Source organism: Bombina bombina, chromosome 6, assembly GCF_027579735.1.
Source record: "Bombina bombina isolate aBomBom1 chromosome 6, aBomBom1.pri, whole genome shotgun sequence".
Lineage (NCBI taxonomy): Eukaryota > Metazoa > Chordata > Amphibia > Anura > Bombinatoridae > Bombina > Bombina bombina.
In genome coordinates, this window is record NC_069504.1 from 625,179,360 (window position 1) to 625,202,481 (window position 23,122).

The following is a 23,122-nucleotide window of genomic DNA, read 5'->3' on the forward strand; positions in this document are numbered from 1 at the left end:
GTAAAACCCACCACCCACTAACCCCCTGACGATCCACTTACAGTTTTTGAAGTCCCGCTTGAAGGATCTTCATCCATGCGGCAAGAAATCTTCATCCAGGTGGCTTCTTCTATCTTCATCCAGCTGGCGAAGTCCTCATCCAGGCGGCAAGAAGTCTTCATCCAGATGGCCTCTTCTATCTTCATCCAGCTGGTGAAGTCCTCATCAAGGTGGCAAGAAGTCTTCATCCAGACGGCCTCTTCGATCTTCATCCAGCCGGTGCGGAGCGGGTCCATCCTGAAGAAATCCGGCGCGGAGCATCCTCTTCATACGGTCGCCTCCGTACACTGAAACTTCAATGCAAGGGACGCGATTCAAGATGGCGTCCTTTGCATTCCTATTGGCTGAAAATTTTGAATCAGCCATTAGGAATTAGGGCTGCTAAAATCCTATTGGCTGTTCAAATCAGCCAATAGGATTTACACAGCTCTCATTCTATTGGCTAATTCGAATTAGCCAATAGAATTAGAGCTGCGTAAATGCCTGGATGAGGACTTTGCCGGCTGGATGAAGATCGAAGAGGCCATCTGGATGAAGACTTCTTGCCGCCTGAATGAGGATTTCGCCTCTAAGAGGGACTTCAAAAACTGTAATTGGATCATCAGGGGGTTAGTGTTAGGTTTTTTAAGGGTTTATTAGGTGGGTTTTATTTTTTAGTTTAGGGTCTGGGCAGTAAAAGAGCTAAGTGCCCTTTTAAGAGCAATGTCCACACAAATTCCCTTTTCAGGGAAATGGGTAGCTTAGGTTTTTTAGATAGTTTTTTTTATTTGGGGGGTTGGTTGGTGGGTTGTAATGTTGGGGGGTGTTTGTATTTTTTTTTACAGGTAAAAGAGCTGATATCTTTGGAGCAATGCCCCACAAAAGGCCCTGGGGGGGGGTCTTTTTTATTTTGATAGGGCTATTAGATTAGGTGTAATTCTTTTTTATTTTTGATAATTTGTTATTTTTCTTAATTTAGTGTTTTTTTTTCTTTTTTGTAATTTAGTTAGTTTTTCTTTTTTGTAATTAGATAATTTTTGTCATTTTTAGAGTAGTGTTAGGATTTAGTTTTATTTAATTGGTAGTTAGTTTAATTTTAGTTTAATAATTATAATAGTTGAATTGTTAGTTTAAAATGTTTTTTTTTTTTTATTTGACAGATAAGTTTTAATTGAATTTAAGCTAGGGAAATTGTAATTTTAATATAAAGTTAGGGGGTCGTTAGGTTTAGGGGTTACTAGTTTAAATTAGTTTATTTCATTGTGGGGGGCTTGCGGTTTAGGGGTTAATAGCTTATTTTAGTATATTTTGTTGTGGGGGGCTTGCAGTTTAGGGGTTAATATGTTTATTATAGTGGTGACGATGTCGGGAGCGGCGGAATAGGGGTTAATACATTTTTTTAGTGGTGGCGATGTCGGGAGCAGCAGATTAGGGGTTAATACATTTATTATAGTGTTTGCGATGCGGGAGGGCCTCGGTTTAGGGGTTAATAGGTAGTTTAAGGGTGTTAGTGTACTTTGTAACACATTAGTTATGAGTTTTATGCTACAGCTTTGTAATGTAACACTCATAACTGCTGACTTTAGATGGCGGTACGGATCTTGTCGTTTTAGGCTGTAACGCTAATTTGTTAGCCAGGACGCAAAACTGGTGATACCTGCGCTATGGGAATCCCATGAACAAAACGTCATTTTTACGAGTGCGGTACTGACGTTGCGTTACAGGCTAGAAGGTGTGCTGTACACCTATACTGACAACACTTGTAATAGCCGCAGTGCTGTTTTAAAGCTGAAAATGCCATATTTTCAGCATTACAAGCCGCAACACAAAACTTGTAATCTAGGTGTTAGACTGCTAAAGTCATATTCACACTACTAAGCTCCTATCATCCTACCAAAATTTAATAATAGAAGTAAATTGGAAAGAAGTTTCAAACTGTGTGCGTTGTCTGAATCATAAAAGTTAAAACTTTACTTTCACTTTAAGTACTTCAACCCTAAATGGGTCTGAATTGATGATATATAATTCATTACTTTTTATGCCGCAAGTTCTGCTGCTATTTATGCCGCAAGTTCTGCTGCTATTTTTCTGTGCAAAAGTTCTCTACTTAGTGAAAAAAATCTCCTTTAAGTTTGAGTCCAAATATATTTATGAAGAAGTACCTGCCTGTCTCTGCAACTACCCTCTGGCTGCCTTGAGTATATCTTAGGTAATATTGTCTCTATTGAAGAATGAAATTAAACTGCATGAAGTCTATAAGCATCTATGTAGGCGGACACACAAATTTATTTACTCAAGTGTGTCTCAAGTTCATCATTTTTAGGAGGAAAGCAATGTAGACTATGTCAAATCTTTTTCTTTTAATATACTGTCAGATATTATTTCTCTGATTCATTTTATTAAAATATATTATATTTAACCAAGTAATTAAATGCCTTAAATATGATGTACATAGAATGTTTAAATTCCTAAGGATAGCTTAATATAGGTTAGTTGTCTTAAAGGGAAATAACTTTAAAATGTTTTAAATGCATATGAAAATTAGATATTTATAATAATACAAATATTATATACATTTAAAAAATTAAAGGGACAGTCAAGTCCAAAGAAAGCTTTCATGATTTAAACAGGGCATTTAATTTTAAACACCTTTCCAATTTACTTTTGTCACCAATTTTGTTTTGTTCTCTTGGTATTCTTAGTTCAAAGCTAAACCTAGGAGGTTGATATGCTAATTTCTTAGACCTTGAAGGCCGCCTCTAATCTGAAAGGCAAAGCATTTTGACCGTTTTTCACCACTAGAGGGTGTTAGTTCATGTGTTTCATATAGATAACATTGAGCTCACGCATGTGAAGCTCCTAGGAGTGAGCACTGATTGGCCAAAATGCAAGTCTGTCAAAAGAACTGAAATAAGGGGGCAGTTTCGTTCTCTTGGTATCTTTATTTAAAAAAGCAGGAATGTAAGCATAGGAGCCGGACCATTTTTGGTTCAGCACCTGGGTAACGTTTTCTGGTTGGTGTCTAAATGTAGCCACCAATAAACAAGCGCTACCCAGGTGCTGAATCAAAAATGAGCTTGCTCCTAAGCTTATATTCAAATAAATCATGAAAGTTTAATTTTTGACTAGACTATCCCTCTAAGTAGCTGAGCACAACTAAAATAGGATAAGTTGTTTTACTTCTGCAATTTCAGCTCTCTTCATAGCTGTTCTTTTTTAACGCCTTAAAGGTGCCAGATGGTAAAGTTTCCCCTCGTCATGCTGGATATAGTGATGTAACTGGCTCTTTGGCAAATATTTGCATTTTTCTACACAATTGAAAGTTGCTAAAATATATTTAAAAAAAAAAAAACAGGAATAACACAGGGCAATACAGCCACTGCAAAATATAAAGCTCCTTCTCTGTATCATGCAACCTGAAGTGCCTTATACCGTTGTCAAACAGCTACCAACCTCACTGATCTGCAAATGCGCATTGCTTCTATCAAAGGGTTTGAGAATACCTAACCTCCAAGATGGCAGCCCCCAGTATGAAGAAGCAGAACATAAAAAGTGTTAAAATCGGAGAACAGCTGTCAAGAGCTCTGCCGGCACAGGAGAAAGCACATCATGTTAATGTCATGTTAATTAAAAGACATGTATTTTTAGATGTGCCCAACAGATTAATATTCATTTAACTTTGGAAGAGGTTAAAAAGCAGATTAAAATAAACATAGGTTTGTGTCTATGTGACTAATGCTACTGACTCCCCTGGTGTACTTTAAATAACACCTTAGTAAAGTTTTATTTATTATAAATCATCAAACAGTATAGATTTGGAATCTTCTGCAGAACATCATTCTTTCATTGCTTGTAGGTTAGGTTACATCTGTTCAGCTTGGGTAGTGACAGGTCACTTGCTAAATATCTCATATCCAGTGTAATCAGTGGGACAGCATTTTTTCCTCCCATTTAAGTGCAAACACTGCAAACCATTTGTTATTCCTATCAATGATTTAGTGTCTCAGTTTCATGACAATTACCCAGTGTAATTGTGTTAATGATTCATAATTGATTTATTGCACAAGCACTGTTGAAACACATTTACAATGCAGGTCACGATATAAAAGCTCACATTATGTTGTCATGCTAGGAGAACATCACTGAGTATCATCATTTTATGGTTGCCCAGAAGTGTGCTGCTTTTCTGGCTGGCAGCAAGCCCTTTGTTCTTGTATTTTGATGTCCTTCTGCATTAGCTCTGCAGTGTTACTGAGATTGTTTTTTCCCAGATTTGCAGATAAATGCCTGCCTGCAACCAACAAAGCCATGAATAAATAAGATGTACCTAGGAGTCTAAAATATACATACAGAAGTGACAACGCTCCTGTGCAATATCACTTAAAGGGACATAAAACTCATATGCTAAATCACTTGTAAATCACTGTAAAAAGCTGACAGGAAAATATCACCTGAACATCTCTATGTAAAAAAGGAAGGTATTTTACCTCACAATTTCCTCAGCTCACCAGAGTTCAGTTACTGCCCAGCTGCAGGTTAAAAAAAAAGGAAGAAATGAACAGCAGCAAATAAGCAGTCCCAGGATAGGCATACTGATTTGCTGCTTAAAGTCCTTCACAATGGGGTGTGAATACTTAGGACTGCCTGGGACTCTGGGGACAGCACAGCTTCCTGAGAGTGCTATTAAGCACCCAGGGCTGAACATGTTGCAGGGTCATAGGATGTTTACCCAATCCAGTCTGAGAGTGCAGTCCCCTTCCCTGTTTTGTATATATCTAGGGTGATTACATAAGTCTGTGAACCCTTGACTTGTTCCCAGTTTGTTTGATTTAGAGCTTGGATTTGTATGGCTGTATTAGGGACCCAGGTCTTTGGAGAGATCTTGACATGGTAGCTAGTCTTGTCCCATTTTACCAGATGCGGTAACTAACTTTTGCAGTTTTGCTTTTAATCTTAGCTGAGAGCTTGAAAGCGAGTGCTGGACTTTCTCTGTGTTGTATTAATTTATTTTGTAATTTTCACTATGGGCCTTGCACCCAGACTTGTCTGGGGTTAACTGCCTGGGACTCTGTGGACAGCCCAGCTTCCTGAGAGTGCTAAGCTGAGGCTGATCATGTTGCACCCAGTCCAGTCTGAGATTGCAGTCCCCTTCCATGTTTTGTGTATGTGTATGTATGTATGTATATATGTATATATATATATATATATATATATATATATATACATATATATATATATATATATATATATACATATAATGCTATTATGTATTAGAACATATTATTATTGCACTATTTTCTGCATATAGCATGGTAAAAGTAAAAAAAAACACAAATTAATAAATACATGAGACCTGCAGGCTGGGCAGTATTACGTGTTTTGACGTTCTATTGGTTTACTCATAGACATACTATCCCATTGAAACGCTACTCTATAGCTTCAATCTGATTGATCTTATACATGGACAACACTCTGGCTAAAGAAACACTCTAGGGACAATTCAAACTAATATAGTTTCCCTTGTCAATACTCTTACTTTCTTATTATTATTATTATAGCCAGCTATGTACAGGAATCTACTTTCAACTTATGAGCCCTCATTATTTCAAATCTGTTTTCCTATCTATTATATTTATGCCCCTCCATGTGCCCCCCAACTGTGATAAGGCCTAATTTGCCCATCATCACTTTGCCCAGGTTCTGAATGTTTCAGCCCACGTAATGCCTGACCCCACCCATTACATGCCCAACCCCGCCCACAAGCTGTCTGACCCGACCATGTCTACAAAAACACTGTTGGGCCTCTGGCAACTCCATAAGTATATCCTGGGAAAAAGCCTGTCTTAACGTTAGAGTCACCTAGGTATGCTTTTCAACAAAGAATACCAGGTAAACAAAGAACATTCAGCTATATTACGAGTTTGGCGTTATGAGTGAAAAAGCATTGTTATGGCCCATAACAATGCTTTTTCCCTAACGCCGCTAATACAAGTCTTGTTAGAATAGCTGCACTGCACACTTTTTTGGCCGTCGCGCAACGTCAGTACCGCAATTTAAGAAAAGTCTTTTTTCAATGGGACTTCCATAGTGCCGGTATTACAAGTTTTGCTTTGAGGCCAAAAAGTGAGCGGTACAGCCTAAAATGACAAGATCCGTACCGCCATCTAAAGTCAGTAGTTATGAGTTTTACGCTGCAAAGCTGTAACATAAATATAACTAAACTGTCGCAAAGTACACTAAACACCCATAAACTACCTATTAACCCCTAAATCAAGACCCTCCGGCATCGCAAACACTATAATAAAATAATTAACCCCTAATCTGCTGCTCCGGACATCGCCGCCACTGAAAAAATGTATTAACCCCTATTCCGCCGCTTTCCGACATTACTATTATTACTATAATAAACCTATTAACCCCTAAACCGCCGCCCTCCCACATCACAAACACTATTTAAATATGATTAACCCCTATTCTGCCCTCCGCCCACACCGCCTCTATAATAAACCTATTAACCTCTAAACCTAACCCTAACCCTAACACCCCCTAACTTAAATATAATTAAAATAAATCTAAATAAAACTTACAATTATTACCTAAATAATTCCTATTTAAAACTAAATACTTACCTGTAAAATAAAACCTAAGCTAGCTACACTATAACTAATAGTTACATTGTATTTATCTTAGGTTTTATTTTTATTTCACAAGTACGTTTGTATTTATTTTAACTAGGTAGACTAGTTAGTAAATAGTTATTAACTATTTACTAGCTACGTAGTTAAAATAAATACAAATTTACCTGTAAAATAAAACATAACCTGTCTTACACTAAAACCTAACATCTTCTGATGGTCAACAAAGAAAGAAGTTTCCCTTTAAGGTACGTCATCCAAGATGGTGTCCCTTACATTCCAATTGGCTGATAGAATTCTATCAGCCAATAGGAATTAAAGGGCAAAAAATTATATTGGCTGTTGCAATCAGCCAATAGGATTGAGCTTTCATCCTATTGGCTGATCCAATAAGCCAACAGAATGCAAGCTGAAACCTATTGGCTGATTGGATCAGCCAATAGGATGAAAGTTCAATCCTATTGGCTGATTGCAACAGCCAATAGGATTTTTTACCCGTTAATTCCTATTGGCTGATAGAATTCTATCAGCCAATGGGAATGTAAGGGACGCCATCTTGAATGACGTACCTTAAAGGGAAACTTCATGCTTTGTTGACCATTGGAAAAAGAGGATGCTCCGCGCCAGATGTCTTGAAGATGGACCCGCTCCGTGCCGGATGGATGAAGATAGAAGATGCCGTCTGGATGAAGACTTCTGCCTGCTTGGATGAAGACTTCTGCCGGCTTCGAGGAGGTCTTATGCCCACTTGGATGAAGACTTCTGCCGCCTGGATGAGGATGGATGTCCGGTTTTCGAAAACTGTAAGTGGATCGTCGGGGGTTATTGTTAGGTTTTTTTAAGGGTTTATTGGGTGGGTTTTATTTTTAGATTAGGGTTTGGGCAGTAAAAGAGCTAAATGCCCTTTTAAGGGCAATGCCCATCCAAATGCCCTTTTCAGGGCAATGGGGAGCTTAAGTTTATTTATATTTTAGGATTTTATTTGGGGGTTTGGTTGTGTGGGTGGTGGGTTTTACTGTTGGGGGGGTATTTGTGTTTTTTTTTATAGGTAAAAGAGCTGATTTCTTTGGGACAATGCCCCGCAAAAGGCCCTTTTAAGGGCCATTGGCAGTTTAGTGTAGGCTAGGGTTTTTTTATTTTGGGGGGCTTTTTATTTTGATAGGGCTATTAGATTAGGAGTAATTTTTTTATTTTTGATAATTTAGTTTTTTTATTTGTGTAATTTAGTGTTTATTTTTTTGTAATTTAGATAAATGTATTGTATTAATTTAATTTATTTTATTGTAATGTTAGGTTTTACTGTAAGACAGGTTAGGTTATATTTTACCGGTAAATTTGTATTTATTTTAACTAGGTAGCTAGTAAATAGTTAATAACTATTTACTAACTAGTCTACCTAGTTAAAATAAATACAAGCTTACCTGTAAAATAAAAATAAAACCTAAGCTAGCTACAATGTAACTATTAGCTAGCTTAGGTTTTATTTTACAGGTCAGTATTTAGTTTTAAGTAGGAATTATTTAGGTAATAATTGTAAGTTTTATTTAGATTTATTTTAATTATATTTAAGTTAGGGGGTGTTAGGGTTACATTAGGGTTAGGTTTAGGGGTTAATAGGTTTATTATAGCGGCGGTGTGGGCGGACATCAGATTAGGGGTTAATAATATTTAAATAGTGTTTGCGATGCGGGAGGGTGGCAGTTTAGGGGTTAATAACTGTAATGTAAGTGGCGGTGATGTTAGGGGCAGCAGATTAGGGGATAATAGTTTTCTTTATGTGGCAGCAATGTTAAGGGAGGCAGATTAGTGATTAATAGTTTTATGTAAGTGGCGTCGATGTTAGGAGCAGCAGATTAGGGGTGTTTAGACGTGGGGTTTATGTTAGGGTGTTAGATTTAAAGGTAACGTTTTCTTTCCCGATAGACATCAATGGGGCTGCATTACGGAGCTTTTGTTTCTGCGATCGCATGTGTCAGGCTTTTTTTGCCAGCTCTCGCCATTGTTGTCTTTGGGCAAATTGTGCATGAGCACGTCAAAGCAGCGCTTGTATTTGGGTGATGTATGGAGCTCTATGCAACCATAACTGCTGCACAAGCCTGCTTTGTGCAAACCTATAATAGCAGCCTATGAAAGGTGAGCGGTGAAAATAACGTACGAGTAATTAGCGAGCAGCCATAATGCAAAACTTGTAATCTGGCTGAGAGTCTCTTGCATGTTATATTGCATGCTATATTTAAACTATGAACGTTTAATTTTGACTTTCATGTCCCTTTAATTTTTATTTATTAAATGACATTAATGAGATTATCCTTATACTTTAAAAGTAACACTATTATTCTGTCCAGGTGTAAATAATAACTGTACAATTATTACAATTACAATTATTACATATATGTTAAATAACTTTAGTTTTAAAATTGTGTAATTTAAATATATATATATATATGTTTCTTACAATTTTAAAACTAAAATAAGTACTACTCTCACTCTTCATCTTTCACTGGTTTAAAGGGACATGAAACCAAAAATGTTTATTTTATGATACAGAAAGAGAATACCATTTTAAAAAAGGTTTCCAATTTACTTCTATTTTTAAATTTGCTTAATTCCTTTGTTATTCTTTGTTGAAGAGATATCTAGATAGGTAGTGTGCACTTTTCTGGAACACTACATAATAGGAAATAGTGCTGTCATCTAGTGCTCCTGCTAATATATATAACATTATAGCAAAACTGCTGCCATTTAATAATGCAGTACACACTCCTGAATTTAGCTTCCTGCTTTTTAACAATGGGTAACATGAAAATGAAGAAAATTTGATAATAGAAGTAAATTGGAAAGTTGTTTAAGTTTCCTATATCTGATTCATTAAAGAAATATTTTGGGTTTCATGTTCCTTTAATTTCTTTATTGTTCAACAACCATATTTTATTTCATGTGTTTATGTGTAATTATATCTAAACACTTCATTTCAAAGTAAAAACTGAAGCGGATAAGGAGGCATTAGTGGTATGGATGACTTGTGTCCTAATTATAGCAGATGTCTTGTAGTTTAAAGAAGCAATTGATTATTCTTGAAGTAGAATTTAAGTGTTGTGCTAATTTCTTTACTAAACTGTGAGTTTAAATTACACTTAGACTAAACAATAAGATAGTCTGTTGAGTCACTACCAAGATGACTATTAGCGTTTCAGCTTATAATTGTGCTATTTTGTATTCCCATGATGCAACACAGTGCTCTGTTTTCTGTAAGAATTAACAGAAGTATTAAATATCATACACATTCACAGTAATATGAAGCCTGTTCCCAGAGCATAAGGTCACAAATCACAAATCAACAAAATTGAAGGTCATATAGACATGTCTAATTCTCAAGGGCTGACTTCCTTCTTGGCTGTAGGTTACTAGGGGCTTACATATGCTTACTGTCTCTTCTCACTTTAAGGGACATGAAACCAAAATGTTTTATGATTTGTTTTTCCAGGATTCTGATAAAACATACAATTTTAAGCAATTTTAAAATCTACATTTTGATTTTGAAAGTATTTTGATTTATTCTTTTGGTATTCTTTGTTGAAAAGCTGAGGATCAGCAGTGCACTACTGAAAGCTAACTGCTGATTGGTGGCTGTACATATAGGCCTCTTTTCATTGGCTCACCTGATGTATTCAGCTACCTCCCAGTAGTAAATTGCTGCTTTTTCAACAAGGGATACTAAGAGAATGAATTAATTTGGTAACAGAAGTAAATTGGAAAGTTTAAAGTTGTATGGCCTATCTGAATTATATATTTTTTTGAACCCCTTTAACATTAATGATGACACGTAGTCAGAGGCATAAGTAGAAACCACAGGGCCCAGGTGCAAGAATCTAAGAAGGGCCCCCACCCCCAAAAAGTGAATTTGATACATATCTTTATTTTTTTTTACATTTAACACAGAAAAAAATGTGAATCAGATTATATGTCTGCAAAAGGAGGTACCCTGTGCCCACAGTCTGTGAGATGGTCTAACCCCCTATTATTGTATATAGTGACACTGTTTAACCCCTCAGTACTGTATATAGTAAGTTAGTGACACAGTCTATAATCTGCCGGTGAGATGGCTGGCCTGACCCTACCCGCCAAGTACTTTATAAAGTGACCACAGTAGTCAGTGACATGGTCCAGCACCCCCGTACTGTATATAGTGGTACTGTATAGACTGACACTGTTTACCCCCCGCCCCCCAGTCTGTAATAACAAGGTCTGTAATTTGCTGGTTCCACAAACATACACACACACACATACATGCATAAATACACACACAGTCACATACATACATACACACACACACACATACATAAATACACACACAGTCACATACATACATACACACACACACACACATACATAAATACACACACAGTCACATACATACATACACACACACACACACATACATAAATACACACACAGTCACATACATACACACACACACACACATAAACACCAATGGGTAAAATAGAAACAGCATCATGTCACACTCACATGATATCAGTGCAGGCAGTGGCAGGTCAATCGGATCCACTAGAAATACTAATTTCAGTATACCCAGTCTAGCAATCCATTCACTGGAAAAAATGTTAAGAAGAAAGTTGGCTGACCCCAGTGAATGTAAAAATGGTTTCTGTTTTGTAAAAGTTCAAATAATAAATATGCAAACCTAGTTTCACAGTAAATGCTGTAGATTTCTTACAATTGCTGATTTTGACACTGAAAGCTGGCGGATATTGTTTCCAACATTAGAAACTCCCAGTGATCTTTCCGGGAGTTATAGTGCAGTTATAATAAACCTGTTATGCAGGCTACTCCCAGGTAGGGATGGGCGAATGTCTCTAAAAATTCGAAATTTAAAATGAATGTTGATACATTCGTTCGTTCAAATCAAATTACAAATGTTTATATAACATTCTAACGTTCTATTTTCGAATTTTCGTTTTTGAATTTTTCAATAAAATTTGAAAATATTTGTTTGAATAATAGAATGTTTAGCTATATATTGCTTCAATTTCAAAATGTAATATTCGAATGTGACATTCACATTTGAAATAGTATTTCTAGTCTAATACTGTGTTTATTAAATGTAATATTCAAATGTGAATGTCACATTCGAATTCAAAATAGTATAAAACAATTGTGTTTTATAAATGTAATATTTGAATGTGACATTTTGAATTTCACATTCGAAAACTGTAACTAGCATTCGATAATAGAATTTTTAAGAATATTTGTTCTTAGCAACATTCTATTATGTAAATCGAATTTTTACAATAACATTCGTTCTAACATTCGAATTTGTATATAAACACATTCGCCCATCCCTACTCCCAGGGAATACCCATGAAACTCCCATGGAACACCTATATGTTCCCTATGCATTCAATCACCATTGTAAAAAAAGAGCAGAAAAAAAACTTAATAAGAATCCTTTAGGAGCTGTGGGTTGTGGATGTATTGCACATGTGTATATAGTGTGCATGTATGTTCTGTGTTATACTATAAAATACTATATTATGTATTTAAAGTAAAGTTTTGTCATATAAATAAGTTGTTTTAACTTTTGGAGTGTTCTTTTCTTTTTAATAAAAAGATTTTGTGTATGTGATATTAATATCCAATAGTAGACAGTAGCCGTGGCTTTTTCATTTTACAAAAGCTTTTTTTTTATCTTTGTGTGTCTTAGGTATGCAAAGTTAACACTTATAATAGGTCTAGAGTTTCCCCATGACCCCTAGTTTTAAATCCCATAAGTCCCTCTTTAAAATAAACCCCCTATAATTGCTAGGGGATCTCTGTGGTCATATTAATCACCTGGTATGAATAGATGTGTATTTATTTAATAAAATCAGTTATATTACTATACCCAAAGGTCTTTTTTTATATGACAATAACCCCTTCTTCTCTTAACTTTAGTGTTTAGAAGACACACACAAAGTGTTTATTACAATTTTAATCAAAATATAATTTTTTCACACATCTTTGGGATTTTTTAAAAACCTTATGTTGTCATATAGGAGTGTCTCTTTCATATAAAGAACCCTGTATAGTGAGGTAAACATCTTGTAAGGTAAAATTAGAGATCTCGCCATACTGAAGATACTTCTTACCTCATCTCGCTTGAGTGGAGAGATTTAGATAATCAAGCCCTAAGCGAGAAGTGCATACACATGCAATAGAGCAAATGCTTGTATTTTTAGATGTTTTTTAATCGTAACAATGGTAAAAAGGAAACAAACAATTTGATTATTGCAAAAATAACCAAGAAATATATTGAATGTTATTTTAATTTAACTGTAATTCTGAACTTAAATTCTCTGTCCCTACACCCTATGACATTCTTCTAAATAATAATTTATTCTTTCAACTACATTAAAAAGAGAGTTTTGAAGTGGTGCACATTTATTGCCCTCATGGAGATACATCATTTATGTCTGGAATTTCCATGACCTTAATAACAGAAGCCAGGTAAACCATATCTTTATATCTATATTTAGGTGTCAAACATTTAGACATTCCCCGTGTACATTTTAATGGGTTTAAACCTTGAGAATTGTTAAAGGAAGTTATATACAATATGCTAAGCCAATAAATTATAATACATTTTAGTATGTGTTCAGATTTTAGATGTTAAAGAAATGTGTTCTAAAATTGTATTTTTTTTTTTTTCATATTACATTCTCTTCATTCTTGCTGATTTAGGACCCATTTGCATTTATCATGTAATGATTGGCAGAATTTGTTTTAAAGTATTTGTTAAAAAAGAACAGACACACGGACTAAAGTATATACAAACTGAGGTGGTATAAATATTGTCTACAAAGACTACAAATACTATCTACCAAGTCTACAAATACTATCTACTAAATCTACAAATACTATCTACTAAATCTACAAATAATCTTTTAAACCAAATGATACTTCTAAAAATAATTTAGTATAATAAGTAGCATGAAGACTTTTCATTACCTAACACATATGTTCTCTGTGTCCATTTCTACCATTTTTCCAGCATTATTTGAGATCTTTATTTTTTTGTACAACAGATAAAAGGTATTACCCTTATGAGATGCAAAACCTTTGGTCAAATATCTCCCTATATCTCACTGATAAAATTGGTACAAACAAAAGTTGCGCTTAATAAAAGCTGTCTCACAAATAAATGAAAATCTAAGATGGTCTGTACTTTGTAGATTCACTATTTTTTTATGTAATAAATTGAATGTATCATATTATATCCTGATCTTAGATTATTTATTTATAGATTTTATTTATTTTGATAAAACTTCATTTAAACGCAGTCTTTGTTTGTACTGATTTTATCGATTTTATGTATTGTATTGAATCTTGATCTTAGATTTTTATTTATTTGTGAGACAGCTTTTATTTAGCGCAATCTTTGTTTGTACCATCTTTATTTTTTTATTTATACCATATACAATTTTTAAGGCAGCCATTTAGCTGTGGAAAGATTTAAGAGAATTATATTCTGTTGTAGTTTTTCTCTTTAATCTTGGGGTGGGGACTCTTCAAATGTCCGCAAGAGATCTCCCCTCACAAGTTCAATCTGTATGCACAACTTTGATACTAATTCATTTGTGGATGTCGGCCGCAGGAGACTTCAAAACTTTAAAGATCCAGGGAACAGAATTGCAACTGGTTTCTCAGCTCAGTATAGGCTGCCTCCTCAGACATGCTTACACTGAGCTGAGAAACGGTTTGCAATTCTGTTTTTAAAGGTTGCGATTCGTTTTTTAAATAATTGTTGTTTTTACACATGAAATATTTTTTTTAGAATTGGAGCAAATACTTTTTGAAGTTTCTTACAGTGTATTTCAAGTTTGATACTCTTTTCCAAGTGGCTCTTTGCGCAGCACAGAAAAACTGAAAAAGTAAGTATTCACTCTGTGAAAGATCAGCTATCCAGAGGCAGAGGTCACATGATCAGACTGGATAGAGTTGAAGCAGCCCAAGTGAAACCCTCAGCCTAGAGGGAATAGCAGTGATTTGCCATTGACGACAGCAACCTGCTTTGTCAGCACTAATTCAAACTAATAATGAATAATAAATAATGCAACGAAGTTGCAGGACAACCTATTGTTATTGTCAGGATTATTATTATTATTTTTATTTTTTTATTATTATTATTATTATTATTCCGCCACTTTTTCTATTGCCCATAACTTTTGAACTGCAAAAGCAAAGCTCTTGAAATCAGGTATGCTAGTACAGCCTATTGCTCTGCTACATCTCATGCAATATTGAACTCATAGGTCATAAGGTTACGCAGCCATATTGCTTTTTGCGACAAATTTTGATAAATGCTTAATAATCTTTATCTCCGGAACTGCTAATGTTACAACTTTGAAACTTGCTGTGCTCAGTGCTGCTATGAACTAGATTTGCCATTGCTCAACAGAAGTGCCTTGGTAAAATAAATAATAATACGCACCCCTGTACGCCTCAGGGTTGATAAATCTAGCCCTAAGTGCTCAACTAAATGTGGGTGTCCCATTTTGGGTTTCTGCTGTTACATTACTGGTCTGGTTACACTTTAAGGTGCCCTCTTGTTTGTTGTTTGCTCAATTGGGCATTGCACATAATAGTTTACAAACATACAAAATCACACACTTCATATCAAATAGCAAGGCCACTTTTAATTATCTGTGAGATAAACATAGACTTAAGTTTAATATACCCATCAATGACATAAAATAAACCATGCAATTAAGCAAATAAACAAACAAGCTAAAACTAAACCATCTTCTGGGGTTGCCATTTCCCTTGTTCAGAGGAGAATTGCCTGGTATTTCAGGGCTGGACTGACCTTGTTAGCTGTGATTAGACTGGTATACTTCCGGAAAGTTTTCCCTGTGAAAAGCACAATTGGGCTAAAAGTAGCTGCTCCCGGGTCGTAGAATAAGCAACTGAGCTGTTGTTCATTCCTGGCAGACTGTTGCTCTTTTTTATGTATAAAACTAAACTGACTTCAATTTCTACTCCAAATTATTTATTAAATCATATTCTGAATACAAGTCCAAAGGTACTCTCAAGGGACATGTCTAGGGAGGCGGCTCTTAAAATGCAATAAAGAGTTACCTGAAATAGGCTTATGGTAAATTCTGGAGACAAACTTAGCATCCCCACACCCAAATTAGATAACCAAAAAATAAATGGATTATTTTTGACATTCGAAAGTAAACCATAACCCTACTTTTTCTATTACTGAACAACCAGAAACAGCTCAGCTGCACAGAGTTGGCTGCAAACTCAACCAGGCCCAACATCACATTTCCTAATACACATTGAACAATCATTATTCCCAGCAATGAGTAAGAGCATTTAGTATCCTCTATCTTAATCATGAAAGAAACATTTTGGACTGCATGTCCCTTTCTTTTTGCTTAATGCGCCAAAAAAGCAGATTGAAGCTTTGCATGGTTACACATACTGAATAAACAACAATGAGTTATCAGACAATAGTTTGACTTAAAGAGAAAACCATTTACACAAATATTGCAGTGTGTAGATATTTGTCATGAGTTAATTCCAGTCAAAATGTAAATGCTTATAGATGACTTTCATCTTTGATTAGAAACATATTTGCAATATTATTATTTTTTTTTGGCAAAAATGCTTCTTGTAAAAGTTATCACTGTTTTAGTATTACCATTTTTCTCTGCACGTGCATGTGAATCATAGCAATTGTCATCAATTAACAAATTGAGTCATTACCAGATGGTACAAGCATCTTCAGCCGTCTAAGCAAGTGCTGTGTTTAAAATGCTGGTGCACAGTGCATACTTAAATACACTTTTGAAACATCTATAGCTTGTTTGCTAATGCATGCATATTAAAAAAGTGCTTCTATTTAAAACTTAAAGGGACAGTCTACACCAGAATTGTTATTGTTTTAAAAGATAGATAATCCCTTTTTTTACCCATTCCCTAGTTTTGCATAACCAACGCAGTTATATTAATATATTTTTTACCTCTGTGATTATCTTGTATCTAAGTTTCTGCAAACTGCCCCTTTATTTCAGTTATTTTGACAGACTTGCAGTTTAGCCAATCAGTGATAGCTCCCAGGTAACTTCACGTGCATGAGCACAGTGTTATCTATATGAAAAACATGAACTAACACCCTCTAGTGGTGAAAAACCTGTTAAAATGCATTCTTAAGAGGCGGCCTTCAAGGTCTAAGAAATTAGCATATGAACCTCCTAGGTTAAGATTTCAACTAAGAATACCAAGAGAACAAAGCAAAATTGGTGATAAAAGTAAATTGGAAAATTGTTTAATATTACATGCCCTATCTGAATAATGAAAGTTTGTTTTGGACTAGACTGTCCCTTTAAATGAATCCATGTGGATTCCAATTTTGGCTGGAATGTCCCTTTAAAGCAGTATGTTCAATGTACAGATAGACTCAGAGTGGTGGAAGCATAATGAACTTTCAACAGCCACCTGTTCCTGTACCATAGAGATGAGTAGTGAGAGTGTGAGGAAGGCAAACGACATCTGTATACTTTTGTCTTGTTGCATGTATTACCATGAAATGGCCATGAAAAGCTTCTTTAAAGTTATTAGATAATGTATTATTTTATTGAAATAATTGTTTTAATAGTCAAGACATTTTTGTATTATCTTTTTCCCCAATAGAAATAAGGAAACAAATGGTAGTCTAAAATGTGTTTGTAACTATCCCCCAAGGGATTCCAGGTAAAACTAATCAGCTGTTCTGTAATCTTAAGGATTTAATAGAAAAATCTATACGTTTCTGTTCGCTCTGTTTGCTGAGGCTTGAAATAAGATATCTTGTCCTGCAGCACAAGATGTAAATGCCACATTTTCTTTAAAAAGTTTCACTCTAAAATGTCTGCTTTTAAACCAATTTTGCAAGTGAACAAACCAATTGAACTTTTTTTAAAGTTTTTAAAATAATCACACGGAGTACTTGTCATTAACATATACATACAAATTTGCAGTTATTTAAAAGTGGTCACTGTTGGAGCCCATATTTTGTAATGAAAAATAGCAAAAGGAGAACATTATACAGAAAATATTGAGGTCATTTTCGGACCATGGACAACAAAAAAGAATTAGCAAGTAGTAAAGCTTGACAGGCATAAACCAAGTCCCAGGAAGATAAACAAGAGAGCTATCAATAAACGTAAAGGGACATGACACCCACATTTTTTCCTTTTTGATTTAGAAGGAGAATGCAATTTTAAACATCTTTCTAAATTACTTATATTATCTAATTTGTTTTATTCTCTTGATATTCTTTGCTGAAAAGCATATCTAGATATGCTCAGTAGCTGCTGATTGGTTGCTGCACATAGAAACCTTGTGTGATTGGCTCACCATGTGTATTGCTTTTTCTTCAACTAAGGATATCTTAAAAATTAAGCAAAATAAATAATGGAAGTAAATTGTAATGTTTAAATTTATATTCTCTATCTGAATCATGAAAGAAAGATTTTGGGTTTAGTGGCCCTTTAAATGTAGCCATATGCAATAAGAACCATTACTTATACCATTTAGTCACCAATACCATAGTCTACCCAGAACAGACATTAGGCATTGTAGTATATATAGTAACTATTTTATATAGCGCAAACATGACCATAATTAATGTATATTGACAAAATGGTATGTTTTATCAGAATTATGAAAGCAAAATTTGTGTGTTTTGTCCCTTTAAATGGTCTTGTCTTTGCCACTCATTCCCTAGAAAATATGTGTGCTGTTAGCTAACTAACCTTTTATCATCATAGTCCCTGTAATATAATAATAATTAATGTAGCAGGGAGCACAATCATTATGTTGATATATTTTGAATCTGTTGTTTAAAATGATTAATCATTTGAATGATTTCTGCCTATGTAAAAATACATATGCAAATAAAACAAAATAAACAGGCATACACACTAGCAATTGTATGGAGCATGCTGTGTTTATAGTTTGTCCCTGTGAGGAGCTTTGTAGGAAATGTAGAACAACTGACAATTGGAACTCTTTTCAACAATTTCATGGTCAACAAAATAAAATTCTGCCAAGCACTAACACCATCTGTGCTTTTCTGTAATTGGAACAGTGCTGAACGCTTACTGAGCCCTAATTTTTGGCTTAAAAGCAAATACAAAGTATAGTACAGTATATGACTTGAACAATATTCAACCTGTTAATGTTTTAAAGATGTTTGCGAAATCTGTTAAAACTGGTACTTTGCATTACAGAAGTTAATCTTTTCACTCATCAGAAAATCAGATCTGCTTTAATTTATTATTTTACTACAAATATGTAACCTCTTCCTTACATTTTTACTTTTATTGAGCTCCATAATGTGATTTTCCAGTAAGCATGTATAGGGTTTAATAATAATTCTACCATTAAGCCTAGTGTACTATAGTTTAAGTACTGATTGCTTCTACAGTTGTCCAATAGTTAAAAGCCAAGGAAAAGACACAGCCAATATGTATTTGCCATAAAAATAGTTTAATTGTTTTTAATTGAAGCATTTTTGCAACACACTTGCATTAATAAAAATACTTCTGGTAAAAGCTATAACTGTTTCAAAAATTTATATTTCAACTTTGACAGGAATGTCCCCTTAAGAAAACAATGCAAAATATTACCATGTTAATGTTTTTGTTTTTTTTGTCTTGTTTTTTGTATTTATTTTTTTACAATAGGCTAAAACTGTCTCAAATACTTATTCATCACTTTGGTATTGAGTATGATAATATTTCCATGACTTGCAATGTATTGAATATCAGTAAGCAATGATCCACCGTCTCTCTGCAAATTATTCTTTGTATTTATGTGCAACAAAGGCCATTCCCAATATATAATATTTTTTTTTTGGGAAAGACAAAAGAGGTTGATTGTAACATTTTAAAGAGAATGAAACACCTTTTTGGATATCGTAACAACAGAAACTGCTGGTGGTGGATTTCAACGTTCATATCCTTCTATAAAGAGAACCTTGAGTTAGAAATGATCCATTCACTTTAACACCTTATTATGCAGTAAACTATTATTTATTTATGAGTAAACAGTGAGGTTATAACTAACTTTGATTAATTAGTTTTGATTAATTTGATTGACTAATTCTGCATCACAGTTTCCCGTTGACTTGCCTCTGTTTTTCAGAAAACGTATTATCATTCTTTAAAGGGACAGTATACACTTCTTTTCATTTAAAGGGACACTGAACCCAAATTTTTTATTTTGTGATCCAGATAGAGCATGACATTTTAAGCAACTTTCTAATTTACTCCTATTATCAAATTTTATTCATTCTCTTGGTATCTTTATTTGAAATGCAAGAATGTAAGTTTAGATGCCGGCCCATTTTTAGTGAACAACCTGGGTTGTTCTTGCTGATGGGTGGATAAATTCATCCACCAATAAAAAAGTGCTGTCCAGAGTCCTGAACAAAAAAAAGCTTAGATGCCTTCTTTTTCAAATAAAGAATGCAAGAGAACGAAGAAAAATTGATAATATGAGTAAATTAGAAAGTTGCTTAAAAATGCATGCTCTATCTGACTCACAAAAGAAAAAATTTGGGTTCAGTTTCCCTTTAACTGCATGTAATAGACACTACTATAATGAACAATATGCACAGATACTGATATAAAAATTCAGTATAAACCTTTTAAAAACTTACTTAGATGCTCCCAATTTAGCACTGTTGATCAGGTTAGGCTTGGACACCCACTGAAAGTTGCTGATAGCTGAACCTTCCCCTCTCTCCTGCATATAAAAAGACCCATTATACAAACAGAAGCAATCTGAAGTCTGTAGACATCAGTATACATCTAAAACTTTGGGGTTTGGTTAGGAGTCTAAAAATCAGCACAATGTTATTTGAAAACAAGCAAAACACACAGATAGGCTATATAATAGGATCATCTGCAAAACATTTATGCAAAGAAAAATCTAGTGTACAATGTCCCTTTAAGGTTATTAAACAGTAACTAAACTCTAAATAGAATGCATTTATAGCAAATATTAGCCCAAGAAGAATATGCTGATATGTTTATTTAAATTGTATTTCTTGTTTAAGTATTAAAAAATAAGTGTACATTTTAGTGTACATAAAGCAATTTGCACCAGCTAGGTTTCCATCTCTGCTGAAGCCAATAAGGGACAGCTATAAAGGAGTCACTGAAGTGGGCAACCAATGACTGTGTAGAATATAGCAGCGTTGAGTCTTGACAGTTTTTTGGAAGTTCACAATTTTATAGAAATATATTGCAAGATTTTTTTTTAAATTGGTTAATGTCCTTTTAATATATAAAGTTGGACTACATAAGTTAGCTGCCAAGTAACATGTTGCTTTTATTGGTAATTTCAATTTTTTTTAAATTACTAATTATTTTTCTTACTAAGGTGGTGAGAATCCACGATTCCTTTATTTGTGGGAATTTATCACTTGGCCACCAGGAGAAAGCAGACACTCTATACCAAGAGATTTTATATTCATTTTACTTACCTGTATCTCCCAGTCTTTCTTTGCCTCTCATACAGTACTGGATTGGCTTCTTCTGAATCCTTCTTTTATTTCAGGGTAAGATCAGTGGAGTGGGCAGTTGCTAGGTAAGTACCTGCTTTGTTCACACAATCTGCAAGCTATCAGTAGGTACATTTAGTAGTGGACATCATAGCCAAAAAATTCATAAAGTCTGTGACAATTCTGCTGCAAATAATTCTTACAGTACTTGTGGAACGTTAAGTTTCTAGTTATGTTCTATATGTTATATCAGTATGTTTGTGCACATTTGGTGTTGCCTCTTTTAAGGTCATTGCCCTTCAAGAGCTCTGGAACTTTCTAACAACCATAAATTTGGTTCACTGACATTTGGCAGTGGAAAGTTTGTTATGGCACAGTATCTATTCGAAAAGGATTTTTTTTTTTTTTTTTATAATATTTGTTTGTTTTTGTGGAAAAATCAAGAAAATAGAGAGATGCATTTAACTGAGACAGAAAAAAAGCTATAAAATCTTCAAGGCCAGTGCCAATCAGGGTGTAGTCTTTTTTAGCACACGATGCCTTTCACAGAGAAAAATATCCTGTAGCATATCAGTTTGATGCTGCCCAATGACAGTCCAGCACCGAAATACCAGGCAATTCTTCTCTGAACAAGAGAAAACAACAAACCCCAGACGTACGTTTCGTAAGTCTTTTATTAGAAAAATAATCATATATACATATAAACAGAAAAAAATCATAATAACAAATGCAAACAAAATATCTCTTGTTACGAAACAAACTGAAATATTGAAACAAACTTTTGTCATCAGAAATAATTCAAAATGCAAACATAAAACTTGAATAATCACTCCGAATAAATTAAACATTATTCAAATACAGACAAAAAAATATATAAAAAGTCCAATCCTTCCACTTCTTCATCTTCCAGATGCCTTCGGAATCTAATTCCCCAAATCCCCTCCTATCAAAATAAAAATAAAAAAACAACTTCCCATGGATCATGCCCACACAATCAGGTACACTAACTACTTATTGCTTAAAAATCAATATATTATGCAAACACTTATGCACACTCATCCAACTAATATCTTTCTGCCTATTCATCAAATGGTTATTACACACATTTTTTCACCCCAACACACATTCCTTCTCATTGAAACCCCCCAATCAACTCCAACATTTTCAACACCATTCTATTTTCACACCACATCTCCCTTCTAACATTCTCCAAACCATATTTTTTAATCCAACATTCCACCCTTACATAAAACCACCGAACAGCAAAACATATTGGTTTCTTTCTATCAATTCAAGGAATAAACAAAACGTCCAATTAGACACTGCAAGTGCTGCCTTATTAAATTAAATTATCCGGATCAATAAAGATTTCATAGGTTCCCTTCATTCCATACTTTTGCATTTTCGACCGCCATTTGTGTTTAATTTATAATTAAAAGTACTGTCCCAAAGTAAGCACAATAAGCCAAAATATACAATGTGCTCTTATGAAATGAATGTCTGTGTGTCAAATTTAAATTTTTTCCAAAACAGCCTGTTAGCAAGGTTAATGCCCATACATTTCTCGGCAGTTCCGAGACCCCAGTAATCATATATTACCTTTCCCGCTGTGTTCCAGGTCCCAGCTCACCCTTTTGCCACACAGTTTATGCTCCCGGACTCCTGTCCGTCCATTGAACGCGCATAGAGCGTTTTCGTGTTCCTGGTGACTTCACTGGACTGGCGACCTGCACTTCCTGCTTGTGGTAAGTCTAGGCAGCGGGGTCTCAAAGAACACTAACAGGCTCTTAAACCTTAGAAAAAGGGAGACATTTTGGATTAGGACCCTCAACTGTTTGGAACCTAAAGGGTTAAATATTGATATTGATTTGCAAGCATTTCTTTAACTTATCATTACTTATTTTATGCAATA

At 34.6% G+C, this 23,122-nt stretch overlaps 1 long non-coding RNA gene across 1 annotated transcript in view; it reads left to right on the forward strand.

Moving 5' to 3' along the window:
• Nucleotides 1-22,889, forward strand: part of LOC128665197 (uncharacterized) — a 170,634-nt gene extending 147,745 nt beyond the window's left edge. Inside the window, exons 2-3 of the long non-coding RNA XR_008403030.1 lie at nucleotides 21,267-21,296; nucleotides 22,829-22,889. This is a non-coding gene — a long non-coding RNA (uncharacterized LOC128665197). The remainder of the gene's footprint in view (nucleotides 1-21,266; nucleotides 21,297-22,828) is intronic.
• The last annotated feature ends 233 nt before the right edge of the window (nucleotides 22,890-23,122 follow it).